At 45.4% G+C, this 18,806-nt stretch overlaps 1 long non-coding RNA gene across 5 annotated transcripts in view; it reads left to right on the forward strand.

Annotated features, from left to right (window-relative positions):
- LOC118149467 (uncharacterized) overlaps nt 1–18,806 on the forward strand; it is a 128,651-nt gene that overhangs the window by 18,420 nt on the left and 91,425 nt on the right. For 3 of the 5 annotated variants that reach the window (XR_008477882.2, XR_008477884.2, XR_004736943.3), the window contains 2 exons: nt 12,460–13,712; nt 17,421–17,523. This is a non-coding gene — a long non-coding RNA (uncharacterized LOC118149467). Of the gene's footprint in view, nt 1–12,459; nt 14,716–17,420; nt 17,524–18,806 lie in introns of all 5 variants that reach the window. The other 2 variants (XR_008477883.2, XR_004736944.3) reach the window with 1 other exon arrangement.

Here is an 18,806-nt window from a genome sequence, read left to right on the forward strand (position 1 = left end):
AGAAATCAATTTCTGGAAGTTTGCACTTTAACCCAAGAAATAAAGGAGCCTCTGAAAGGACAGAGAATTCTTTCTTTGTCTGGGCAGAAGTTCAGTTTCATTAAGCCTGGAAAAAATGAAGGATTAGAGGCAGCAGAAATAGACAAATTGTAGAAAAAATTCCAGAAAACAGGATACAATCAAGCATAGTGGCTCATGCCTATAATACCAGAACTTTGGGAGGCCAAGGTGGGCAGATCTCTTGAGCCCAGGAGTTCAAGATCAGCCGGGGCAACATGGCTGTTTGTCTGTACAAGCACACACACACACACACACACATGCGCACACACACACACATGCACACACACACACGCACACACACATGCACACACACACACACACAATTAACTGGGTGTGGTTGTGTGTGCTTGTAGTCCCAGCTACTCAGGAGGCTGAAATGGGAGAATTCCTTGAGCCTGGGAGGCAGAGGTTGTAGTGAGCCAAGATCGTGCCACTGCACTCCAGCCTGAGCAACAAGGAAAGTTGCTCAGAAGGTCTCAATAAAAATATAAAAGAAGTCAGGACATGTAATGGCTAAGAACTCAGGCTATGAGTCAGACAAACTTTGGATCCCCATTTACTAGCCACGTGATGAGTGACTTGATCTCACCAACTCTCAGCTTCTTCATCTGTAAAGTGGAGTAGCGGCTCCTGCTGGCCTAAGTTACCGCGAGAATGGAATGGATGAATGTACCTCCAGCACTGAGTTCAGGGACAAGCACAGGGCATGCACTCCATAAGCATCAATTCTTCTGCTTGCTTTTTGCATTAAAAGCCAACATCATATGTAAAAAAACTTTGAAATTTTTTTCTTTTTTTGAGATGGAGTCTTGCTCTGTCACCCAGGCTAGAGTGCAGTGGTACGATCTTGGCTCACTGCAACCTCTGCCTCCCGGGTTCAAGCAATTCTTCGGCTTTATCCTCCTGAGTACCTGGGACTACAGGTGCACGCCACCATGCCCAGCTAATTTTTGTATTTTTAGTACAGAAGGGGTTTCACCATGTTGGCCGGGATGGTCTTAATCTCTTGACCTTGTGATCTGCCTGCCTCAGCCTCCCAAAGTGCTGGGATTACAGAAGTGAGCCACCGCACCTAGACTGGAAATGCTTTTATTCCTTAAAAATGCATTTTCTTTCTCTACCTTCTTGACTTTAGAAGACACTTAGTCCAGAAAAATATAACTTTCTTTGTCATGGTAATGTTGATGGCTTCTTCTCTCTGATTTTTTTTCATTTTTCTCAGAACTTGATAAAAGATAAGAGATGCTAGACTGCTAAAGAATTCAGTTGCTTAGAGCTCCATTGGAAATGAAAATTAAAAACATCTTAATGTAAATTCTAGGGCCGGGCGCGGTGGCTCAAGCTTGTAATCCCAGCACTTTGGGAGGCCGAGGTGGGTGGATCACAAGGTCAAAAGATCGAGACCATCTTGGTCAACCTGGTGAAACCCCGTCTCTACTAAGAATACAAAAAATTAGCTGGGCATGATGGTGCGTGCCTGTAATCCCAGCTACTCAGGAGCCTGAGGCAGGAGAATTGCCTGAACCCAGGAGGCGGAGGTTGCGGTGAGCCGAGATCGCGCCATTGCACTCCAGTCTGGGTAACAAGAGCGAAACTCCATCTCAAAAAAAAAAAAGTAAATTCTATTATATATAAAAAATATTGTGTGAACAGAGGCTCATTTACATCGGATTCATCAAATATGGTCACTGTAAATGCAAACAAGCTAGACACAATCTATTTCTCAGTTTCCTAACACCTATAGAAGATTTAAAAAATATGACTTGTGCTGGGCATGGTGGCTTGTATCTATAATCCTAGTGACTTGGGAGGCTAGGCAGGAGGATTGCTTGGGGCTAGGAATTTGAGACCAGCCTGGGCAACATAGTGAGACCCCATTTCCATAAAGAATTTAAAACTTAGCTGGGTGTGGTGACACATATCTGTAGTCTCAGCTTCTTGGGAGGCTGGGGCAGGAGAATCACTTGGTCCCAGGAGGTTGAGGCTGCAGTCAGCCTAGTGACAGAGTGAGGCCCTATCTCCAAAAAAAAAAACAGCTTGCATGAGGAGTACAGGCTCATCTTGGGGCCAATAGTGCTCAGTGAAGGGGAGCCTGGGCCTGAGCTCTGGGCTTTTGGAAGGTGGGGGTGCTTCACAGTAGGCTTTTGCACAAGTTCCTTCTTCTAAAGGTATACGTGGAGGAAAGGGGCTTCAGGGTATCAGGTTGGATATTGGCCTTGGGAAAGTAAGATGGTACTCTCCTTGCACTTGTCCCCTTCCTTGGCCCTGTGGTGGAAGAGAGTTGCCCGTAGGAGGGACAGTGTGGCAAAGGCACAGGGAGTGTGATGCCAAGAAGTGGAGGGCCTTCTCTCTCCCAGAGATGGCTCAGTAAGGCTGGAAGGGAAGAGGGTGTTGTCTTCTCCTCTTGAGTGGTCATGGCTTTGGGAGTGCCTGGAAAGAGACCCCTTTAGGGTCTCCTAGCTTTCTCATGGGAGACACTGGACATAGCTGAGCCACATCCATGGTGAGAAACTGCCCTCAAGTCACTTTTGGGCAGTGGTCATCCAAAGAGACAGCATCTAGGGTAGCAGGATGGAAAATAACTGTGGATGGTTCCCTGTGAGACATGGCCTGAGGGTAGCCAGACTCATTTTTCTCATGACTGCTCAGAAGATAGTTACCATTTGTCCATCTTTTTTCCAGTTCCCTTTTTTCGTAAACTTGTAAAAAGTCCTCTACTCTAGTTTTAGTGGGGTTTAGTGAAGGAGGAATATTAGGTACATGTGTTCAATTCACTGTCTCTTTTTTTTTTTTTTGAAACAGGGACTTAGTCTGTAACTCGGGTTGGAGTGCAGTGGTTCAGTCAGGGTTCACTACAGCCTCAACCTCCCTGGGCTCAGTTGATCCTCCCACCTTAGCTCCCAAGTAGCTGAAACTACTTGGGCATGCACCACCATGTGCAGCTAAGTTTTTTGGTTTGCTTTTTGTAGAGACGGAGTTTCACCATGTTGCCCAAGCAGGGCTCAAGCGATCTGTTTGAGCCTCCCTTGAGTCTTGGCTTCCCGAAGTGCTGGGATTACAGGCGTGAGCCACTGTACAATCCACTATTTTTACCCAGAAGTCTGCCTTCTATTTCTTTTTTTGTCTCTCTTTTTATGCAAACAAATTTCTAACTATATGTATACTGTCCAAGCCACTTATTTTGCTACTCTTTTTTTGACACTTTCCCCCCACAAGTTATTGGGGTACAGGTGGTATTTGGTTACATAAGTTCTTTGGTGATGGTTTGTGAGATGTTGGTGCACCCATCACCCGAGCAGTACACACTACACCATATTCGTAACCTTTTCTCCCTCAGCCCCTCCCAGTCTTCCCTCTAAGTCCCCAAAGTCCATTGTATCGTTTTTTTTTTTTTTAAATTATACTTTAAGTTCTGGGGTACCTGTGCAGATTGTGCAGGTTTGTTACATAGGTACACACATGCCGTGGTGGTGGTTTGCTGCATCCATTGCCCCGTCATCTACATGAGGTATTTCTCCTAATGCTATCCCTCCCAGTTCCCCCACCCCCCGCTATTCCTCCCCTAGGCCCCCACCCCCACCAGTCCCTAGCATGTGATGTTCCCCTCCCTGTGTCCATGTGTTATTGTTCAACACCCACTTATGAGTGAGAACATGCGGTGTTTGGTTTTCTGTTCTTGTGTCAGTTTGCTGAGAATGATGGTTTCCAGTTTCAACCATGTCCCTGCAAAGGACGTGAACTCATCCTTTTTATGGCTGCATAGTATTCCATGATGTATATGTGCCACATTTTCTTTATCCAGTCTATCATTGATGGGCATTTGGGTTGGTTCCAAGTCTTTGCTATTGTGAACAGTGCCATAGTAAATAAACATACATGTGCATGTGTCTTTATAATAGCATGATTTCATTCTTATGCCTTTGCGTCCTTATAACTTAGCTCCCACATATCAATGAAAATGTACAATGTTTGGTTTTCCATTCCTGAGTTACTTCACTTAGAATAATAGTCTCCAGTCTCATCCAGGTCATTGCAAATGCTGTTAATTAATTCCTTTTTATGGCTGAGTAGTATTCCATTATATATATGTATATACACATATATCTCACAGTTTCTTTTATCTACTCGTTGGTTGATGAGCAGTTGGGTGGGTTCCATGATTTTGCAATTGCAAATTGTGCTGCTATAAACAGGCATGTGCAAGTATCTTTTTCACTTAATGACTTTCTTTTCTCTGGGTAGACACCCAGGAGTGGGATTGCTGGATTAAATGGTAGGTCTACTTTTAGTTCTTTAAGGAATCTCCACACTGTTTCCCATGGTTGCTATCCTACTTCACATTCCCACCAGCGTGTAGAAGTGTTCCCTGATCACCATATCCATGCCGGCATCTACGGATTTTTGATTTTTTTATTTCTGCCATTCTTGCAGGAGTAAGGTGGTATCACATGGTGGTTTTGATTTGCATTTCTCTGATCATTAGTGATGTTGAGCATTTTTTCATATGCTTCTTGGCCATTTGTGTATCTTTTTTTGAGAATTGTCTATTCATGTCCTTAGCCCACTTTTTGATGGGATTGTTTGTTTGTTTTTCCGATTTGTTTGAGTTTGTTGTAGCTTCTGGATATTAGTCCTTTGTCAGATGTATAGACTGTAAAGATTTTCTCCCACTCTGTGGGTTGTCTGTTTACTGACTATTCCTTCTGCCATGCAAAAGCTCTTTAGTTTAATTAGGTCCCAGCTATGTATCTATGTTTTTATTGCATTTGCTTTTGGGTTCTTGGTTATGAAATCCTTGCCTAAGCCAATGTCTAGAAGGGTTTTTCCAATGTTAGGTTCTAGAAGTTTTATAGTTTCAGGTCTTAGGCTTAAGTCCTTAATCCATCTTGAGCTGATTTTTGTATAAGGTGAGAGATAAGAATCCAATTTTATTCTACTATGTGTGGCTAGCCCATTATGCCAGCACCATTTGTTGAAAAGTGTGTCCTTTCCCCACTTTATGTTTTTGTTTGCTTTGTTGAAGATCAGTTGGCTGTAAGTATTTGGATCTATTTCTGGGTCCACTATTCTGTTCCATTGGTCTATGCACCTATTTATATACCAGTACCAGGCTGTTTTGGTGACTATGGCCTTATAGTGTAGTTTGAAATCAGGAAGTGTGATGCCTCCAGATTTGTTCTTTTTGCTTAGTCTTGCTTTGGCTATGCAGGCTCTTTTTTGGTTCTGTATGAATTTTAGAATTGTTTATTCTAATTCTATGAAGAATAACAATATTTTGATGGGGATTGCATTGAATTTGCAGGTTGCTTTTGGCAGTATGGTTATTTTCACAATATTGATTCTACCTGTCCACGAGCATAGGATGTATTTCCATTTGTTTGTGTCACCTATGATTTGTTTTAGCAGTGTTTTGTAGTTTTCCTTGTAGAGGTCTTTTGACTCCTTGGCTAGGTTATGCTAAGTATTTTACGTATTTATTTATTCTGTTGCAGCTATTATAAAAGGGGTGAGTTTTTTATTTGATTCTCTTCTTGGTCTATAGAAGAGCTACTGATTTGTGTATATTAATCTTGCATCCAGAAGCTTTGCTGAATTCTTTAATCAGTTCTAGGAGCTTTCTGGAGGAGTCTTTAGGGTTTTCAAGGTAAACAATCATATCATCAACAAACAGTGACAGTTTGACTTCCTCTTTACTGATTCAGACACTCTTTATTTCTTTCTCTTTTCTGATTGCTCTGGCTAGGACTTCCGGTCATGTTGAAGAGGAGTGGTGAGAGTGGGCATCCTTGTCTTGTTCCAGTTTTCAGAGGGAATGCTTTCAACTTTTCCTCATTCAGTATTATGTTGGCTGTGGGTTTGTCATAGATGGCCTTGTCCCTTGTATGCTGATTTTGCTGAGAGTTTTAATCATAAAGCGATGCTGGATTTTGTTGAATGCTTTTTCTGCATCTATTGAGATGATCATGTGATTTTTGTTTGTAATTCTGTTTATGTGGTGTATCACATTTACTGACTTGCATATGTTAAACTATCCCTGAATCCCTTGTATGAAGCCCACTTGATCATGGTGGAATCTTTTTGATATGTTGTTGGATTCGGTTAGCTACTATTTTGTTAAGGGTTTCAGCATCTGTGTTCATCAAGGATATCAGTTTGTAGTTTTTTTGATTATGCCCTTTCCTGGTTTTGGTATTAGCATGATGCTGCCTTCATAGATGAATTGGGGAGGGTTCCTTCTTTCTCTATCTCATGGAATAGTGTCAAAAGGTTTGGTACCAATTCTTGTTTGAATGTCTGGTAGAATTCTGCTGTGACCCTATCTTGTCCTGCACCTTTGTTGGTAGTTTTAAAATTACCATTACCTTGTTACTGGTCTGTTCAGGATATCTAATTCTTCCTGACTTAAGCCAGGAGGGTTGTATTTTTCCTGGAATTTTTCCATCTCTTTAGGTTTCCAGGCTGTTTACATTCAATGTTAGTATTAAAATGTGAAGAACCGTTGTAGTCACTGGCTCTTTGTTGCCTGTGTGCTATGGTTTTCTTGTTTTTGCTTTTTAATTGTATTTTGTTTTATAGCTCCTGTGTGATTTATGCTTTAAAGAGGTTCTGTTTTGATGTGTTTCCAGGATTTGTTTCAAAATTTAGAGCTCCTTTTAGCAGTTCTTGTAGCAGTGGCTTGGTAGTGGTGAATTCTCTCAGCATTTGTTTGTCTGAAAAAGACTGTATCTTACCTTCATATATGATGCTTAGTTTAGCTGAATACAAAATTCTTGGCTGATAATTGTTTTCTCTGAGGAGGCTGAAGATAGGGCCCCAATCCCTTCTGGCTTGCAGGGTTTCTGCTGAGAAATCTGCTATTAATCTGATGGGTTTTCCTTGTGGGTTACCTGGTTTCTCTGTCTCACAGCTGTTAAGATTCTTTCCTTTGTCTTAACTTTGGATAACCTGATAACAGCGTGCCTAGGTGACGATCTTTTTGTGATTAATTTCCCAGGTGTTCTTTGTGCTTCTTATATTTGGATGTCTAGGTCTGTAGCAAGGCTGGGGAACTTTTCCTTGATTATTCCCCCTAATATGTTTTCCAAGCTTTTAGAATTATCTTCTTCCTCAGGAATACTAATTATTCTTAGGTGTGGTCATTTAACATAATCCCAGACTTCTTGGAGGCTTTGTTCATATTTTCTTATTCTTTTTTCTTTGTCTTTGTTGGATTGGGTTAATTCAAAGACAGTGTCTTTGAGCTCTGAATTTGTTTCTTCTACTTGTTCCTGGTTTTGGTAATAGGGTGATGCTGGCTTTTTGATGTCTCAGCAATAGAATTCTGATGAAAGTCTCAGAATTCCATTGCTGAGACTTTCCAGAGCATTTGCATTTCTATATGTGCATCCAATGTTTCCTGAATATTTTATTTTTTTTTCTTTAAGCTATCTATTTCCTTGAATATTTCTCCCTTCCCTTCTTACATCATTTTTTGGATTTCCTTGCATCGGGCTTTGCCTTTCTCTGGTCCCTCCCTGATTAGCTTAAGAACTAACCTCCTGAGTTCTTTTTCAGGTAAATCAGGGATTTCTTCTTGGCTTGGATCCATTGCTGGTGAACTAGTGTGACTTCTGTGGGGTGTTAAAGAAACTTGTTTTGTCGTATTACCAGAGTAGGCTTTCTGGTTCCTTCTCATTTGGGTAGGCTCTGTCAGAGGGAAGGTCTAGGACTGAGGGCTGTTGTTCGGATCCTCCTGTCCCATAGGGTGTTCCCTTGATGTAGTACTCTCCTGCTTTTCCTATGGATGTGGCTTCCTGTAAGCTGAACTGCAGTGATTGTTGTCTCTCTTCTGGGTCTAGCCACTCAGTGAGTCCACCTGGCTCTGGGCTGGTACTGGGAGTTTCTGCACAGAGCCCTGGGATGTGAACCGTCTATGCGTCTCCCAGCAGTGGAGGATACCAGTGCTTGTTCTGGTGGAGGTGGTGGGGGTGGGAGGGCTGCAATGGACTCTATGAGGTTTCTTAGCTTTGGCGTTTAATGCTCTATTTTGTGCTCATTGGCCTCTTGCTGGGAGGTGGTGCTTTCCAGAGAACAACAGCTGTGGTAGTATGGTGGGCGGCCCTTTGTCTTTCACTACCAAGGTGGGTAGGGAAGGAATATCAGGTGTGGGCAGGGTTAGGTGTGTCTAAGCCAGTCTCTCATTGGACAGGTCTTGCTGTGGCTGCTGTGGGGAATGGGGGTGAGATTCCCAGGTCACTGGAGTTGTTTACCTGGCAGGTTTATGGCTATCTCTGCTGAGTGATGCAGGTTATCAGGGAAGTCCCGGGAAAGCCGATAGTCAGAGGCCTCCTCCAGCTCCCACACCTGCCTTCTGTTTCTTTCTAAATCAATGAGGTAGGTTGTTTAAGAAATTGTTCAGTTCACTTACCTTTTTAACTTTATTGAGACAAAATTGTTCCTACGTTTTCTTTTTCTTTTTTTCATAAGAGACAGATGCTTGTCCTGTTGCCCAGGCTGGAGTGCAGTGGCACAACCTCGGCTCACTGCAACCTTTGCCTCCTGGGTTCAAGTGAGTCTCAGGCCTCAGCCTTCTGAATAGCTGGGATTACAGGCGCATGCCACCACCCCTGGCTAAGTTTTATATATTTAATAAAGATGGGGTTTCACCATGTTGGCCAAGCTGGTCTCACACTCCTGACTTCAAGTGACCCATCCACCTTGGTCTCCCAAAGTGCTGGGATTACAGGCGTGAGCCACCGCAAGGCTGTTGTTCCTGTATTTTCTTATCGTGCTTACAACTCTGCTGTGTTTGTAGTTACAGCCTGTTTAATTCTATTACATTTTATTTGTGCTTTCTCTGTTTGATCGCATGTTTTCAGGTTCTCGTCTAGTTTAGTGTCAGAGTTTCAAAGCTTTGGCCTTTCTGTCCCTATTTTAGAACAGGCGTGGCTCGTCAAGAGGGTGGGACTTTGTATTTGACTCTTTTTTTTTTTTTTTGCTCGTTTTCAGCTCAGAGCTACAACACTAAAGTTATCACACTAAAGGATTGTGGGCTTTACACTATTATATTATATTTCTGAAAATGTTCTTCACACTAAGAATAAAGCTACCCCAACTGTCCTATAGAAATGGAGGGGAGTGTGGAGTGTGTGTGTGTGTGTGTGTGGTGTGTGTATGTGTGTATGTGTATGTGTGTGTGTGTGTGTGGAGTGTGGTGTGTGTGTGTGGACTGTGGTGTGTGTGTGGAGTGTGGAGTGTGTGTGTGTGGTGTGTGTGTGTATGTGTGTGTATGGAGTGTGGAGTGTGGAGTGTGTGTGTGTGGAGTGTGGTGTGTGTGTGTGGAGTGTGGAGTGTGTGTGTGTGGAGTGTAGTGTGTGTGTGGAGTGTGGTGTGTGTGTGTGGAGTGTGTGTGTGGAGTGTGGTGTGTGTATGTGGTGTGTGTGTGTATGTGTGGTTGTGTGTGTGTGGAGTGTGGTGTGTGTGGAGTGTGTGTGTGTGGTGTGTGTATGTGTGGTGTGTGTGTGTATGTGTGGTGTGTGTGTGGAGTGTGGTGTGTGTGTGTGGAGTGTGTGTGTGTGTGGAGTGTGGAGTGTGTGTGTGTGTGGAGTGTGGTGTGTGTGTGTGGAGTGTGGTGTGTGTGTGGAGTGTGTGTGTGTGGAGTGTGGTGTGTGTGTGTGGAGTGTGGTGTGTGTGTGTGTGGAGTGTGGTGTGTGTGTGTGTGGAGTGTGGAGTGTGTGTGTGTGGAGTGTGGTGTGTGTGTGGAGTGTGGTGTGTGTGTGTGGAGTGTGTGTGTGTGTGGTGTGTGTGTGTGGAGTGTGGTGTGTGTGTGGAGTGTGGTGTGTGTGTGTGTGGAGTGTGGTGTGTGTGTGTGGAGTGTGGTTGTGTGTGGAGTGTGGAGTGTGTGTGTGTGGAGTGTGGTGTGTGTGTGGAGTGTGTGTGTGTGGAGTGTGGTGTGTGTGTGGAGTGTGGTGTGTGTGTGGAGTGTGGTGTGTGTGTGTGTGTGGAGTGTGGAGTGTGTGTGTGTGGAGTGTGGTGTGTGTGTGGAGTGTGGTGTGTGTGTGTGGAGTGTGTGTGTGTGGAGTGTGGTGTGTGTGTGTGGAGTGTGGTGTGTGTGTGGAGTGTGGAGTGTGTGTGTGGAGTGTGTGTGTGGAGTGTGGTGTGTGTGTGGAGTGTGTGTGTGTGGAGTGTGGTGTGTGTGTGTGGAGTGTGGAATGTGTGTGTGTGTGTGGCATGTGTATGTGTGGTGTGTGTGTGTGTGGTGATTTTGTTTTGGCCTTTATTTATTTGTGTTTTAAACATTTTACTCTTTTTTTTTTTTTTTTGAGACAAGGTCTCACTGTATCTATCACCCAGGCTGGAGTGCAGAGGCACAATCAGGGCTTACTGCAGCCTCGACCTCCAGAGCTCAAGCAATCCTTCCACCTTAGCCCTCAGAGCAGCTGGAACCACTGGCACATGCCACCATGTCTGGCTAATTTCTGTATTTTTTTGTAGAGATGAGATTTTGCCATGTTGCCTGGGCTGGTCTCAAACTCCTGAGCTCCAGCAATCCACCTGCTTTGGCCTCACAAAGTGCTGGGATTACAGCTGTGAACCATGGTACCCGGCCTTGTTTGGCTTTTTTTTTTTATTCAGGACTCAAATATGTGTAAATTTTATTTATAGTTGTGTATAATTTTTTTGTTTTGCTTTTAAAAGCTGCCCTTGTATTAAATAAATTATCTAATGAATACAAACACTATACTATTAGGGACAGATTACTCCCCTTTAGAAGCCTCTATTGATGTGTAGTGATCAAAAAAAACTAGTAAACACAGATAAGATTGCAAAATAATGGATTTGGTTTAGTCTCTCACACTCTTCAGAGAATCAAAGGCAGTAATCGGTAGAATCCATGTCACCATAAGTTCCTCTCATCAGGGCTATTGCAATATTTTAAGTGGATTTCATTGCTGGTGATTTAAAAACACACAAATACATCTCCTGTGGTCTGCATGTGGCAATGGGGAGATCAAGAACAGGGACAGGTCTCCACTGACATTTAATTCTCAGTGCACAGCAGGTGCCTCCCTCCCAGAGACCTGCTTTCCTGGCATAGACATGCGTGTCTCTGCTGCCAGAGAGAATTTTTTCTGCTATCGATAGCATTTTATATACGTGACAATCACTTACACGAGGAGTTATTTATGTGGCACTTTGCAAAGTGCTTTAAAAATACAATTGCTATTCCGTTATTCCTTACCAGTCCCTTGTGAGGCTGGCCATGTGTACACATCGAGCTTTAGAACATGCAGATGCGTCAGTCCCACCAGAGTTACAAGCAGGAACCGGGGTTGCCACCCCAGGGCTGCCCACAGGCTCTGGATGTCTCTATTTGTACTGGAAGCTTCCTCTGCAGGAGTCATTTCCAATTCAAATGAGGGATTTGCAGGGAACGGAAGGTCCTAGAAGTTGGGTAGCTGGTGTTCGGTCAGGGCATCGTGCTTAGGACACCCCAAGGCTCTCCCCACCTGTGCCTGGAGTCCAGGAGAGCTGCGGGGCAGAAAGGCTGGTCCTTGTGAACAATGATTTCCCTGAAGATGTTCTTCCAGAATGGTCCATGTGGCTATTGTTCTCATTTAGATAATCACTCACTACTCAGAACCCAGACAAACGTGGGTCCTGTCCAGCACCTCCCAGGAGTAGGCATGAGGGAGTTGGGAAGGGTGTCCCTGGTCTGTGAGGGCCAGCACTGCTCCTGACACGTGATTGAGCCTGAGAACAGGCCCGGGGCCCCCATGACAGCAGGCCCAGGGTGGGATTGGAAGGAAGTGGTAGGAGGCATGAGCCCCAGCCCTTACAGCAGCGGCTGTCACCTTCCCCACGCCTCTGGGACTTGGCCTGTCTATGGGGACAAAGGACAGATGGCTCTTAGCAAGCAGGAGAGGGAGGAGCTGTGTGTCCTCAGAGGGCTCAGCCCCACTGGCCAGGATGGCCACACTCCCGTGTGGGGAATCAGGTGTGGGTGTCCTGCCTGCCTGATGTCCCTGAGCTGACGGCCTCTAAGTTGGGTGGAGAGAGAGGATAGTGTCCACGCAGTGAGGATGCCCAGCCACCTGGTGCCCCCAGGAGGCCGGAGGCAGCATGGGGAGGTGGCGGGGGAGGAAGCAGGTCAGAGTCTTCCCGCTGTAGGATGCGCCAGCCCTGCACGCCTCATCTTGTCTGAGCCCTGTGCAGCCAACGTTATTAACTCCATTTTACAGATGAAGAAACCAACATTCAAAGTGGTTATCAACGTGTCCAAGATTATACAACTAATTAGGGGTGGAGAGTGGGCCCATTAGCTTCTCCAATGAGCCAAAGTACCTGTGTGTCTCTCTCTGGGGCTTCAGTTTCCTTAGGTATTAAACGAGTATCTTTTTGTATTTTTTCCGGCTCCAGTGGCCTGTGGCTTTCTGGGAGGCACCCGACATTCACCTCAGAATTATCTGTGGCAAGGCGGTTTCTGATTTCCGCGCTTGATATGATCTCTAGAGAAGCCTTTCCTTTTTCTCTGGTTTCCTGGAAGAAGCTGAGCGTACAGACAGAATGCTGGCAAGAAGGCACGGGGCCGCTGAGATCAGTGAGTTTTTGTCACAAGTGCAAGTTGAAGAGGCTGTGACATTTTAGTGAGTCCCCAGCCACATCTTGAGGAAAAAGGGAGTGTCCCAGCCCACAGGTCCCTGCTGGGGATGGGGCTCCAAACGTCTGACAAAGTTTGCCTCTGAACTACTGTTCCCTCCTTTTGAAAGCCATTTGTTTTCAGCTCCTCTAAGAGGCCCTGTGTGAAGCATCTGTTTTAACTCAAGAGTGTTCTCCTCAATTTCCTGGGGAACATGAATAAGACACTTCTATTTCTAGATCCGAGGTCAAGAGTAGCAAAGGCTCTCATCTCTGTGGGGAGAGCTTTGCTCCTGGCAGTGGCTCCTCTCCTGCGGGGGTCTTCAGGCTTCTACTGCCAGGAAAGTCAGTCTCTTGTGTGACTTGCGAACAAGGTAACAACAAAACCTGGAAGAGGCTCCCTTACTTGTGGTGTGGGTCGGCCTTACCCACCACCTCCTGGACAAGAAATCGGTGGGCAAAGGGGGACTGCTTCTCGGTGCCTGTGTAGGAGGCTTCTATGCCAAAGTTGGAAAGACCCTTTAGAAAACCGAGATGGATTGAGGGAGCGCTGGTTTTCACTGGCTCTCGGATTTCCTCCCCTGTGTTTGCTGATCTCTGCTAGGAGGGAGCAGGGTCGGGGTGTTGTGGCAGATGCCCTTTGTTGCTGAACCAAGTGTTTCCCAGCCTCCTTCCTCCTTCTTTCCGGCTGAGAACGTCACACTCAAGACAGAGGCAGCTGCAAATGCCACCTCACTTTCCGGGCCTCCTCAAAGTGGCGAAGTGCACTTTGAACCCAATGTTGACTAAGGAACCAGCAAGGGAAGCCTTCTAGAGAACTACTGGGGAGGATTTTCTCTCTGACAACAAGAGAAACATGAAGAGAGGCTGTCCTCCCTTCCTTCTGGTGGGCTGGTGTGAGGCCCAGTGGTCCCAGCCATCCGGCCACCTTGAGGGGACCAGATGACTCTGAGGATGGCAGGTGCCTGACAACTTCATCATGCAGAACTGACCAAGCCTCGAACTTCCTGCTTCTGGACAGATTGACCTGTGAGGTAATAAATGTCCTTATTGTTTAAGCTGTTTCAGTTGAAATATTCCGTGCTCGTAGCCAAAAGCAACCTACGTGATAAATGCAGGAAACAGGCTTCCCACATAGGAGATTAACACCCAGGGGAGATAGGAAATGCACCCATCAGGCATCTGAGGAGCATTTACCAACCCATGCTGTCCCCATAATTTACAGCTGGACCTTATTTTAGAAAAGAGATGCATTTATAGAAACAGTGTATGATACAAATTATAATTCTCCATTAATTTCATAAATGTTTCTGAGAAGGGATTTCTACATTCTTAATTGGTCTTCAAATAACACTAGCTCCTAACACTTTGGAGTTTCTTTCTTACGGTTTGACAAGTGGTAAATATCTGGAAATCCCTACCATTGAAGTAAAATTATTTTGTAAACGAGGTATCCTTTTTATCAAATTAGTATTCACACTTTAATTTTTCCTTCTGGTAATTTCAGATTTTGGAAATAGGGGTCCCCAGGAGAGCCTCACCTGATTCTATGCTCTGTGAGCATGTCTATTATTCTCAAAGATCAGACAAGGGCAAAGCACGGACTTGTGGCCACACCTTATTCCAAGTGTTTGTTGTAGCCTTAGCTGTGACTGGTGTAATGGGATGATAACATGGTGCTTGTGGCTGAAACTCCTGGATAATACATCATTCAAAGGAAGTGGGAGATTATTGGCAGAATTTACCATGGAGCTGTCCACATCCCATCACATGCATCTCAAACCCCTCATCCTTAGTGTGGATCTCAAAGGCCTTAAAATTGAAAATCAGGAAGTGGATTTTCAGAGAGAGTCCTGGTGAGTCCCATAGAGGACTGGTTCACCTCTTCCACCTCTCTCCTGTTCAGAAGCCTGTTCCCAGATTCTCTTGTTTGCAGAGTGCTGAGTATGGTTTAATTCTGCCAACAAGTGCCTTGAAGCTAGATTTGGAAGCCGGAGTGGAGGCTGAGCCATTCTTCCTCTTCCAGGATGGTGGCAGGTGCGTTAGCTCTGGCCAACGTGAGTTTCTCCAGTGCATTTTGTTCTCCAGCCTCTCCTTTGCCTTCGGGCTGCTGGGCAGCAGTAAGCATCAGCAGCCGTTTCTGCAGTTTTTTGACTCCCAACTGCAAAATTAGAGGGGACAGCCTGCCCGACTGCCCTCAGTCTGACACCAGTCACAAATTCAGGTGGTTCCAAAAACTCCTGAAATTATTTGCTAGAAGGCCTCACAGAACTCATGGAAAGCTGTTAGACACCCAGTTATGATTTATTACAGGAAAAGGATACAGGTAAAATTGGTCAACAGATAAATCCGGAAACATCCCAAATGCGGAGCTTCTGTTCTCTTCCCAAGGTCAGGATGCATTAGTCTCCTGGCATCAATGCATGTCAACATTCATGGAATACTGCCAACCTGAGAAGGTTTTACCATTTCATCTTTGTAAATTAAAGTAACAAGCTGGGTGTGTGCCTCTAGTCCCAGCTACTAGGGAGGCTGAGGTGAGCTCAAGAGTTCGAGGCTGTAATGAGCCATGATTGTGCCATTGCACTCCAGCCTGGGTGACAGAGATAGACTCTGCATCTAAAAATTAAAGCAAAGCAAAACAAAACAAGTGGGTTCAAATTTTCCTATTGATAAGGCATGGGAAGTACATCCTTCTTCTCCTTGAGTTAAGATGGAAAAGTTTGAAATAGATCATCCAGAAAGTTCAACATGCTTTCCCTGCAGTTTGAGGGACACATTTGACCAGGGTCTGAGTCTCCTTGAAGCACAAGTTTTTGCTGCATTGGGATCCCCTCCAGGGCTCCTCCAGGTCAAAGGATGTGGAACCTTGGGCTGTGTGTGAGAGGTCAGTGTGGTTCCATCTTGGTTTTTGTCCAAGGGGACCACCTAGAGGGACAGACAGACCTCAGCTGCAGGGAGCTGGAGTAATTGCTGATGACTGAGAGGTCGGGGAGAGTGAGGAACCAACCCAGTGGAGATTCACATACATCAAGGGATCTGATGACACGAGATCCCCAGCTTTAGGGCGCCTCCAGAAAAGCTGCGAAAATTCATATGAGTCAAAAATCCTCCTTAGCTTCAGAGGGAGTCAGTTGAGTCATAGTTGGTTGTTACTGCTTTTTGAGACAGGGCCTTGCTCTTTCTTTCAGGCTAGAGTGCAGTGGTGCAATCATGGTTCATTGAAGTCTCGACCTCCTGGGCTCAAGCAATCCTCCTGCCTTAGCCACTTGCATAGCTGGGATACCAGCACATGTCACCACACTTGGCTTTCTAATGTTTTTTTTTTTGTAGAGATGGGATCTCACTATGTTGCCCAGGCTGGTCTCAAACTTCTGAGATCAAGCAATCCTCCTGCCTCAGCCCCCCAAACTGCTGGGATTTTAGGTGTGAGGCACCGCACCCAGCTGCACTGGGTTTTTGTTCAAGGGGACCACCTAGAGGGACAGATAGACTCTGCATCTAAAAATTAAAGCAAAGCAAAACAAAACAAGTGGGTTCAAATTTTCCTATTGATAAGGCATGGGAAGTACATCCTTCTTCTCCTTGAGTTAAGATGGAAAAGTTTGAAATAGATCATCCAGAAAGTTCAACATGCTTTCCCTGCAGTTTGAGGGACACATTTGACCAGGGTCTGAGTCTCAAAAAGTCATGGACCTTTTGGGTTGTAAGACACTTAACAGTCACCTATTGCCATAGTAATTTTGCTTAACAAACCACTCAGAACTCAGCAACCTGAAACAATAAGCATTTATTTCTGACTCCTGTGTCTTCAGGTTGGCTGGGTTCAGCTGCTCTAGTTTGGCTGGGCTTGAGTATAGACTGTGGGTTGAGTCCAGGTCCATGCATCTCTCATCCTCTTTGGGGTGGTAGACACCCAGGGCATGTTCTTTCCATGGTGAAAGGCAGGCGCAAAAGATGGCTAGCCCAACCACTCCCATTGGCCTAAGTAAGTAACATAGGCAAGCTGAGAGGCAAGACGTGGTGAGGTACACCCTGCTCACTCTGAAGCCACAGCCGAGTGTAGACAGCTAATACTGTAAGAGGGGAGTGAAGAGTGGGGGCCAGTCATTCAGTGGACTTCAGTAACATTTTAAATTTTAAATCCAAACTTAAAGAGAAGTCATCCCCTTTCTGTGATCTGGGTTCCCAGTCAAGCAGGAGGGAGTGCTGGGGCTGCCACCGAGGACTGACAGTCACTGGGGACATGGGACTTGGCACCAAGAGTTCCCAGTCTCACCCTGCTGAGTGAGCCAGAAGAAAAGTGATGTGAGACACCTGAATGCTCTGGGCTGGGACTCTCGTCTGCAAAATCAGAGGGCCTCAGCCCATCCCGCTGAAACTAGTGCTGGTAAGGTCCCACGGGCAGGCTGACCTCATGAGTGCATGATCTGTGCACAGAGGAGGCTCTGTGCTTGGTTTAGCGCTCTGCTGTTACTGTCTTGAGATTCTGAATAGTTTTTAGACAAGAGGGTCTCGCATTTTCATTTTGTGCCAGTCTCCAAAATTTTTGTAGTTGGATATGCCCATGGGAGTGCAGGTTTCCTGAAGATTTACTCATGTAATCAGGCACTGTGCTAATAAGGGCTTTACAAACTGCATTCTTATCATCTACATTAGTCCATTTCGTGTTGCCGTAAAGGAATACCTGAGGTTGGGTAATTTATAGAGAAAATAAATTTAATTGGTTCATGTTTCTGCAGGCTGTACAGGAAGCATGGTGCCAGTATCTGCTCAGCTTCTGGTGAGGCCTCAAGGAGCATATACTCATGGCAGAAGAAGAAGCGGGAGAAGGCACATCATATGGTGAGAGAGGGTGCAAGAAGTGGGGGAAAGGCGCCACACACTTTTAAACAACCAGTGACATGGCTTGACTGTGTCCCCATCCAAATCTCATCTCGAGCTGTAATCTGAATTGTAATCCCCACGTGCTGAGGGAGGGACCTGGCGGGAGGTGACTGAATCATGGGGGCAGTTTCCCCCATGCTGTTCTCATGACAGCGAGTGAGTTCTCACGAGATCTGATAGTTTTAAAGTGTTTGGCAGTACCCCCATCTCTTGCTGCCTTGTGAAGAAGATGCTTGCTTCCCCTTTGCCTTCTGCCATGATTGTAAGTTTCCTGAGGCCTCCCCAGCCTCAGAATAGGTTTCAATTAAACCTATTTTCTTTATAAATTACCCAGTCTCAAGTGGTATCTTAGAGCAGTGTGAAAACAGATCAATACAACCAGATCTCATGTGAACTCAGACCAAGAACTCACTGATCAGGAGGACAGCACGAAGCTATTGATGAGGGATCCGCCCCCCTGACCCAAAGGCCACGATACCTTCTACCAGGCCCCATCTAACATTAGGGATTACATTTCAACATGAAATTTGGAAAGGACAAATACTTAAACCATATCAACCTCACATCAATCTGCACGCTTTTCAGATAACGAGACAGTTTCACTGTTAACATGTAACCCACCCAATAGCACACAGCCAGGATTTGAATCCAGTTTTGTTTCCCCCACAAGCCTTTCCAGTAGACAATTTTGCTACTATTTGCTAGGAACTGTGTGTACATCTGGGGATGAAAAGTACAGTCCCTGCCCTCAAGGGGTTAGCATCCTTCTAACAATACTAGCACATGGGCATGGCACTTCCTGTGTGGCAGATCCTGTTCTCAGCAATTTATATGTATTCATTCACTCAATCCATGCAATACCAATCCATTGTAGCAGACTATAATTGGCTCCATTATTGCCTTAAGTGACTTGGTCGCAGTCACGTGGCTGAAGGACAGCAGGGCCAGGCTTCAAGTCGAGGGTCTAGAGCCTCAGAGTTTATATATAGCCTCAGAGTTTGCTATACCAGCTCTACCCTGGGCTGTGTTGGTTACTTTGGCCCAGGGAGTCTTCTGCCTGCTTTGGTGATGAGGAAAAGAAAGTAAATGAACTACTGAGCTTTTCCCAAGAGTTCTGAACTGGAGTCTGGTGACTGAGATTCTGGAGATCAGCTGAGAACAGGACACAGCCCCTGCCCTCACAGAGCTCACCCTGCAGAGGGAGAGGCAGATGATGAGAGTGTGAGAGCTAGGCAGTGGCC

The sequence above is a fragment of the Callithrix jacchus genome, chromosome 19 (assembly GCF_049354715.1).
Source record: "Callithrix jacchus isolate 240 chromosome 19, calJac240_pri, whole genome shotgun sequence".
Classification (NCBI taxonomy): Eukaryota; Metazoa; Chordata; class Mammalia; order Primates; family Cebidae; genus Callithrix; species Callithrix jacchus.